The sequence below is a fragment of the Oncorhynchus keta genome, chromosome 35 (assembly GCF_023373465.1).
Source record: "Oncorhynchus keta strain PuntledgeMale-10-30-2019 chromosome 35, Oket_V2, whole genome shotgun sequence".
NCBI classification, from domain to species: domain Eukaryota; kingdom Metazoa; phylum Chordata; class Actinopteri; order Salmoniformes; family Salmonidae; genus Oncorhynchus; species Oncorhynchus keta.
Window position 1 is genome coordinate 27,666,533 of NC_068455.1, and position 9,545 is coordinate 27,676,077.

The 9,545-nt window shown below is 40.8% G+C and overlaps 1 long non-coding RNA gene across 1 annotated transcript; it reads right to left on the reverse strand.

Moving 5' to 3' along the window:
- Window positions 1–3,252: 3,252 nt before the first annotated feature.
- LOC118369232 (uncharacterized) lies at window positions 3,253–5,986 on the reverse strand. Its single transcript, XR_004822519.2, has 3 exons — window positions 5,905–5,986; window positions 5,531–5,624; window positions 3,253–3,883 (listed from the first exon to the last, which is right to left on the reverse strand). It is a non-coding gene; the product is annotated as an uncharacterized LOC118369232 (long non-coding RNA).
- Window positions 5,987–9,545: the final 3,559 nt, after the last annotated feature.

Here is a 9,545-nt window from a genome sequence, read left to right on the forward strand (position 1 = left end):
TGTTCATTTTAGCCTTTTCAAACAGATACTATAAAAAAAAGGAAACAAGCACTCATTAAGATCAGGTGTGCACAATTAGTGGAACAGCCAACATACCTGGGCCCGGATTCACAAAACATTACTTATGAAAAAACGTAAGAAGTTTAAGGGAAAAAAATGGAAGTTCATAAGATAGTTCGTAAATGCAATTCCGCAAAATGTTCTTAGGAACTTCGTAAATATCTTCTTATGTGGCATTGACATTAGTGACGTGCTTGAAACCAGTAAATAAGCCTGTGTGACAGGGATGTTCGGATTTGGTTATTTTTCACACATTATGGCCATCAAACTAGCTATATCAAAATCTAAAATTGATAACCAAGAAAAGAGATTGAAGTGATGGTGGAGGAAATAGCAGCCAGGAAAAGGTTGCTGTTGGGGAGACTTGATAACTGCAGGTTCACTGCAGAGACCAAAGAGAAAGGATGGGCGAGAGTGGCCGAGTCTGTCTCTGCCGTCAGGTGGCAAGGGACAGTGACACCGTAAAAACGAAGCGGTCCTATATCAAGCCGGCTGCTAAGTAGAAGGGAGCTGAGAGACCATACATGTGGACCAGCTGGAGGAGAAGGTGTTGACCATCATAGAGATGGTGGTAGAGGGACTGCACAACCGGTAAATAAGTTAACTACGTTAGCCACACTGCTTCTTGACACACTTAACCCGGAAGCCAGCCACACCAATTTGTCAGAGGAAACACCGTACAACTGGCGACCGAAGTCAGCGTGCATGCACCAGACTCACCACAAGGAGTCACTAGAGTGCGACAGGACAAGGACATCCCGGCCGGCCAAACCCTCCCCTAACCTGGACGACACTGGGCCAATTGTGCGCTGCCTCATGCGTCTCCAGGTCGCGGCCGGCTGCGACACAACCTGGGATCGAATCCGGGTCTGTAGTGACGCCTCAAGCACTGTGATGCACTGACTCAACTCCAGCCACTTTGATAATGGGAATTGATGGGAAATGATGTCAAATATATCAATTCAATTCAATTCAATTCAATTCAAGGGCTTTATTGGCATGGGAAACATGTGTTAACATTGCCAAAGCAAGTGAGGTAGACAACATACAAAGTGAATATATAAAGTGAAAAACAACAAAAATTAACAGTAAACATTACACATACAACAGTTTCAAAACAGTAAAGACATTACAAATGTCATATTATATATATATATATATATATACATACACACATATATATATATATATATACATACACACATATATACACATATACATATATATATATATATATATATATATATATATATATATATATATATATATATATATATATATATATATATATATACACAATGTACAAATAATTAAAGGACACTAGCCACTTTAAACAATGCTACCTAATATAATGTTTACATACCCTACATTATTCATCTCATATTGTAACTGACAGTTAGACTTACAGGTTATGTCGTTGTCTTTTGTTTGAATTGTTTACGTGTCCGCTGTGCGGGGGAAATGATAATACAAGCGGAACTACGTAGCTAATACTGTTGTAACGGGGATCCTTATTGTAGCAACACACTTTTGGAGGGAAGGCAATCCTGCGCTGCGTTAGCTAAGTTTTCATGTCATCGGGTGTAGTTCATAAAGGTTGAAGAGTGTATGTTAGGATGAAGTGTGAATTCATGCCAGGAATAATAAGTGTGAAGTTTGATTTCCTCCCTTCTGTAATAAGCAGCCAATGAGGTATTTTTTCCTTTATTCATGTGTTTAATCTGAACCCGTTATAACGCCGGTTAAACTGTTATGTATGTAAGCACTTCAGAGTTATACCAAGCTAATAAGTCACTCATAAGATAAGGTTGTAAGAGTGTGCTTAACTGTATTTTTCATTTACTTTATAGTTCTCACGGAAGGTGATAATTCTTACTAAAACTACAGAATAAAGCCGCCAGTTAAAATCAAAGAACGGTTGTGCTCGTGGTTACTGAAGGGAGCTACACATATGTATACGTATATACTGTACTCTATATCATCTACTGCATCCTTATGTAATACATGTATCACTAGCCACTTTAACTATGCCACTTTGTTTACATACTTATCTCATATGTATATACTGCACTCAATACCATCTACTGTATCTTGCCTATGCCGCTCTGTACCATCACTCATTCATATATCTTTATGTACATATTCTTTATCCCCTTACACTTGTGTCTATAAGGTAGTAGTTTTGGAATTGTTAGCTAGATTACTTGTTGGTTATTACTGCATTGTCGGAACTAGAAGCATAAGCATTTCGCTACACTCGCACTAACATCTGCTAACCATGTGTATGTGACAAATACAATTTGATTTGATTTGATTTGCAGTACCTTAGACCACTGCACCACTTGGGAGGCCAAAACTATATATTTGTTTTTTTCCGAAAGAAACATTGAACATCTAATAGTCAAATCATAGTGTAAAAGCAGGTGAGCTGGTTCTACTATTTCTTTTAACATTTTCTGATGTTTTGTGGTGGAAAACTGAGCAGGTGGAGCATAACACGTCAATACTTTTACCCATAGATGGATGAGCAAGAAATGTTTCAGCAAAACAAATTATTGGTGTGAAGCTTTCATTCAATTGCCACTCCCTGTTGCGCACAAGCTTCCCTTCCCACTGTCACGAGGGGATTTGTGGCTGATTTAAGATAAAATCGTCAACCCTGTTACGGTCAACCCTGTTAATCTATTTGCCACTTAATAGGCAATGACTATAGTAATTTTTTTATTTAACCTCGAGACAGGAAAACTATTTTTTTTTAAATTAAGTTGAACATGTGGTCTCTATGACAGCAAGTTACACTTCTCAAAAGGCTCCGAATTGGTGTAACAACCCACTACCATCCACATACCATGTTCTATGTGAGAAAGTGAGTGGGATAAAAGGAGAAAGAGGTGAGTAGGATACTCATGCACAGATTGCTCCCCATTTCACTGCATTATTTGGTTGCTAAGAGGCACATTCATGACAGACACACATACACACACAGCGACAAGCTTTTGCAAAAGTCCATCTGGGCCTGGGTCTTGGCAGACAGTGAAATGGGCTGAAAGCCTGCAGTGATAGCCAGCATCACTCGCTATCACCTCACCCCAACTGAGGCCATAATCAATCATGACACATTAGTGTTTAGCAAAGTAACACACTAACACACGTGTATCCATTAGCAACACTTAGTAACGCTTTACAGCAACAGGTTGTGCCACATATTTAATGAACATTTATGAAGCATCGGGAAGGAGTTATTTACTTCTCCCAATGTGCTCCTGGGCCTCATGCCAGCCTTGTTTTGGTATCCCCCAAATTAATCTGACAGGAAAACACTGTGGGAAAAATGCTAAACATCTTCTCCTTGTCAGATTTCCCATCAGTATTGATACCATGGCATGATGGACATTGCTGCCTCTTACTGTCAACCAACATTTCCCTTGATAAGAAACTCTGATTCTCTGTATAGCAAAGATACTGTATGCTATTGGTAGGGCTAGGAGTGTTTCCATAACCTGATCAGGAAACCTCTGGGCCTTTAATATTGGTTCACCAAGCCCAAGGTGACAGCGGGAGCTTGTTGGCTGCAGTACCTCTGGGCTTCATTGGGAGGAGCTGTCTATGGGGTCGTTGTTGTCATAACCTTGGTTGTCCACAGCAATCTCCAGACTCTCCTCAGTGGCCTGGTGGCTCATGAGCTGCCCCATGATCAGCGAATCCTCCTATGGTGGACCGTCCAGACCCTCAGCCGTTTCCTCGGACTCCAGAGAGCCCCGCTTCTCATCCCCATATGACAGGGGGTCCTGGTAACTCAGCCTGCTCACGTCTCCATCCACGTCTGGGGAGGATCATAGCAGCGCCTCATGAAGACACAATATCACATGGAAACACACCACACTGAGATATTTTGTGTGATATGCAGTCTGCAACAGGACAGACTTAATAAAACATAACCGACAGAACAGACTTATGTTCTATAATAAAGCATTATCATGAAACACATCCTTGGGATATAAGATACAAGCCATCCATGACTATGTGTATGACAAAGTCATTGAATGCATGTTAAAAACATTAGCAATCCCAAGATTCCTATTTGAACAGAAATGACATAACTTGTCAGAAACCTATTCCTTCAATGAAGGTAATTTGTACAGACGGTACCATAAGCTGATCAACGGCAATTAACTCCACAGTATGACTCGTCTGTGTGTATTGTGTGTTTCCAGGTTTGATCAGATCACTAGTTATATCATAACCCCACCAGTCACATGCTGGCTGGAACAAGGAAACGTGCTAAAGGAAACCAGGTAGTCATTAAGGTCACTGAGGCATTGTGAACCATATAAATATAATGGATAGAAGGGGATTGGAAGCTCTAACCTTGGCAATTCAACTGGTAAACTCATGGGTACACTCGCAATGACCACCTGGTATTGATATCAAATCAAATCAAAGTTTATTTGTCACGAGCGCCAAATACAACAGGTGTACAACAGGTGTAAGTAAACCTTACAGTGAAATGCTTACTTGCTCTAACCAATGGTGCGGGGAAAAAAAGGTATGTGTGTGTGTAGGTAAGTAAAGAAATAAATAAAACAACAGTAAAAAGACATTTGAAAAAAAGAGTTGCAAGGCTATATACAGACACCTGTTAGTCAGGATTATTGAGGTAGTATGTACTATATGCAATAATAGTATAATAATATGCAATAATTTCCATGGTAATTTGGAATGTTCTATCAATTTATGCTGGATTGCCATGGTAATATAGAAAGTTCATTCAAATGATTTTAACTGTGGTAATGTCAGTTATTTACTCAACAAATCACAGCACAGCATCAAGGGAACACTTCCTGATTTTACTTCCTGGCATGGGTACACTCAAAATGGCTGCCAGTCCACCCATTATGACATCATTGACTTGAATAGGGACGTCCATTCAATTCATTTTACTTCTATGTTGTGAACCTCTTTTTTCCAATAAAACAATTGAATTCATTGACAAAATTAGGCATAGTCAGGGATTCATTATGCTAAGGGCCTCCAATGCTATAACAGGGGCACTGATGTCCACTTAGGCTTTATTTGTATTCTTTTTGTACCAATAACTAGTGATGAAAGAGGGGGTTGGGTCGGGAAAATCCCCCCTTATCTTGCAGGGCCATGACATCTGTATAATGCCAGAGTCTGCTGTGACCACTTACACCGATCCTTCTTATAGCGTGTCTAAGACACCTGCCACCATTTGAGTCCAAACAAGTAATTAATTAATCTAAGGACACAGAGCGCTATCTGACTATCTCCGCATTGATCCCAACAGATTGGTCCAATCAAGTTTAGCCTGATCTCTTTACAGACAGTAATCTGTGATGAAATGTTATTTTTGGGAACTGGAGCAGTGGGTTGATTGATTTACATGCTGCTGGATTAGAAGTTTAAAATTAATTAAAAAATGCATGCATGTATGTGTGTGTGTGTGTACCTTCACAGTCTGGGGGCTCTGTGCTGACTTCCTCCTAGTCAGAAAGTAGGCGGGTGAACTTGCAGCATTTTTCCAGTGTAGAGCTACTATGGAGCTGAATGAGTGAGGGAAAGACAAATACAGGAATTAATTCAAGAAACATTTTACATAACAATCACAAGCACGACCAAAGCACGACCAAATTACACTGAACAAAAATATAAACCCAACATGTAAAGTGTTGGTCCCATGTTTCATGAGCTGAAATAAAAGATCCCAGAAATATTCCATACGCACAAAAATATTATTTTTCTCAAATTTTGTGCACAAATTTGAGACAGTGGCAGAAACATTATGTACAAAATAAGTTACAAATAACGCAACAAAACACACACAATAGCACAATTTGTTAGGAGCCCGTAAAACGTCAGCCATCTCCTCCGGCACCATCAACCTCATGGCTTGGTTTTTGCTCTGACATGCACTGTCAACTATGGGATCTTATATAGACAGATGTGTGCCTTTCCAAATCATGTCCAATCAGTTGAATTTACCACAGATGGACTCCAATCAAGTTGTAGAAACATCTCAATGATCAATGAAAACAGGATGCACCTGAGCTCAATTTCAAATCTCATAGCAAAGGGTCTGAATACTTATGTAAATAAGGTATCTGTTTTTTTATTTGCAAACATTTTCTTTGTCATTACTGTGTATTGTGTGTAGATTGATGAATAAAATGCTTTATTTAATCAATTTTAGAATAAGGCTGTAACTTAACAAAATGTGGAAATGGGGAAGGGGTCTGAATACTTGTATATACAAAAGTATGTGGACACCCCCTTTCAAATGAGTGGATTTGACTATTTAAACACCTTTTGTTGACAGGTGTTTAAAATCGAGCATGTATTCTCCACAGACAAACATTGGCAGTAGAATGGCCAGTACTGAAGAGCATAAGATGCCAACTTTCCAACAAGTCAGTTCGTCACATTTTTTGCCCTGCTAGAGCTGCCCTGGTCAACTGAAAGTGCTGTTATTTTGAAGTGGAAACGTCTAGGAGCAACAACGGCTTAGCCGCAAAGTGGTAGGCCACACAAGCTCACAGAACAGGACCGTCGAGTGCTGAAGTGCGTAGTACTTAAAAATGTCCTTGGTTGCAACACCCACTACAGATTTCCAAACTGCCTCTAGAAGCAACGTCCACACAATAACTGTTCGTCGAGACCTTCATGAAATGGGTTTCCATGGCCGAGCAGCCACACACAATCCTAATATCACTATGCGCAAAGTCAAGTGTCGCCTGGAGTGGTGTAAAGCTTGCCACCATTGGACTCTGGAACAGTGAAAAAGCGTTCTCTGGAGTGATGAATCACGCTTCAGCATCTGGCAGTCCAACAGACAAATCTTGGTTAGGAGGATGCCAGGAGACCTGCCTAACTTCATTGTGACAATTTTTCAAGTTTGGTGGAGGAGGAATGATGGTCTGGGGCTGTTTTTCATGGTTTGGGCTAAGCCCCTCAGTTCCAGTGAAGGGAAATCTTAACTCTACAGCATACAATAACATTGTAGAGGATTCTGTGCTTCCAACTTTGTTTCAGCATGACAATGCCCCCCGTGCACAAAGCGAGGTCCTTACAGAAATGGTTTGTCGAGATCGGTATGGAAGAACTTGACTGGTCTGCACAGAGCCCTGACTTCAATCCCATCAAACACCTTTGGCATGAATTGGGAAGCCGACTGCAAGCCAGGCCTAATAGCCCAACATCCATGCCTGACCTCACTAATGCTCTTGTGGCTGAATGGAAGCAAGTCCCTGCAGCAATGTTCCAACATCTAGTGGAAAGCCTTCCCAGAAGAGTGGAGGCTGTTATAGCAGCAAAGGTGGGGGGACCAACTCCATATTAATGCCTATGATTTTGGAATGAGATGTTTGACGAGCAGGTGACCACATACTTTTGGTCATGTAGTGTATCTGTGACAAACAGATGCATATCTGTATTCCCAGTCATGTGAAATCCATAGATTAGGGCCTAATTTATTTATTTAAATTGACTGCTTTTCTTATATGAACTGTAACTGTGAAATCCTTGAAATAGTTGCATGTTGCATTTATATTTTTGTCCCTGGCAGAAAAGACTAGTGAAGAACTAAGTGAGTGTTGGAGGCCTGAGACTTCAGTGTCAGTCAATGAATCAGGATAAGGAAAGCAGGAGAGAAGTGCCAGCTGTACATACCCATAGCATTACAAATCACATAAGATGTTACCTTTTAGTCTGTCTTTCTGTCTCTCTCTAAAAACAAAGCATTTATCTGAACACCACTAGTTCCACCAGTGATGGACAGACAGACTGACAGTAACTTGGTTATTTAAGTGTCTGTTAACAGATTGATTGAGGCTGTAATGGAGATGTATCACACCACTGTCCCCCACTGCCCCCATCTCCCCCGTCTCCCTCATCAGTGTAGGTCAACCTGTCCCTCTTTAATGCAACCATCCATCTTCATGGAAACCCAGAATGGCCCCTGAATGGTTTCCTGTGGCCCTGCCCACCTCTCGTGTTCAACCCGTCTCCACGGCTGCAGTAGCAAGAGACGTCTAATCCTTAGCCTAATATGTATCACAAGTTATCACTATTAGAACGTTCTGACCACGCTCAGCACCACTCCAACCTTGGCACTCCACCATTACCTCAATTACTTATCAGTGCACTCGTTACTGCTCTCAGAACCATTATCACATCCTAATATTTATTCCTGCAGAGTCCTCATCACTTCTGGCTCCTGAGTGACGCAGTGGTCTAAGGCACTGCATCACAGTGCTAGAGGCATCACTACAGACCCTGGTTCGATCCCGGGCTTTATCACAACCATCCGTGATCACAAGTCCCAAAGGGTGGCGCACAATTGGCCCAGCGTCGTCCTGGTTAGCGTTTGGCCGGCATTGTAAATAATAATTTGTTCTTAACTGGCTTGCCTAGCTAAGTAAAGGTTAAATAAAAATGTTTAACGAAAGCCTTCGTGACTGCACAGTAGAATCCTCAATGAAAGTTTCCATTAAAAAGCATATTTGATTATTGTTCTTTTGACTGCAATGCGAGAGGTGAAAACAATGTGAAAAGCTTAATCTCCACAATTATGAGAAGACTTGTGGGTACAGGCAGAGAGTTGCACAAACACAGCCATCAAGGTATACAAATGCTTATGGTGGAGGGCCCCTCCTGAAGTAAATAACCTTGAGAGTATTTGTCAGTCCTTTCTGTTGGAGAGCTCGTTTAGATGGCCATTCTCAGAGACCACATCTAAAAACAGGCCACTCTCAAGCTTCTTAGCAAAGATCAATTTCTCAAGCAAAAATTGTGCTAGGACTGTCTGGGAGTGGTCTGTGTGAGTAGCGGAAAACTGAAAACTAACTGTTATTGGCAGAGAGATTTGGAACTCTTTCTTATTGGTCTATTACCTAATTGTCAATAGGGAATTAAAGATCAATGGAATTAGATGGTTTTCAGTTCAACATCTGTTTAGAATCTGTGTAGGAATGTCAGTCCTGGACTCATAGCTACGTGTGGCACGTTTTCATTGGTCTGAATCGTCTGTACATTGAGCCTGAAACAGGATACTTGTTTTTTGGCCATTGGCCCAATTTTACTGTAAGAAATTCTAATTGGTCAACCACAGCCTAGGGTTGGGGGTTATAAATTACATCCTGTCGCTTTGTTCTATGGAGAAAGTCACTGAGGGGAGAATGAACACAGGGGAGAATGAACCATCTACTTCTCAGCATAACATCCATGATTTGTCCTCTTTGAATAAACCTATTTTCCTCCCCCTGATTTGCTTTGAGGTCTGTGTTATTGAAGAATAACAGAAACTGCTAACATTAGCTAAAGCCAACTTCATAAATCTGCTAGGTGGCTCGTATTACAGAGATACAACAAAATATGTGTATTTTATTTATTCATTCATCAAGAAGAAATCAATAGGCTACTGTACAAAGCTTCATTTACAAACATACCTCCTGCCCATTACCTGCAGC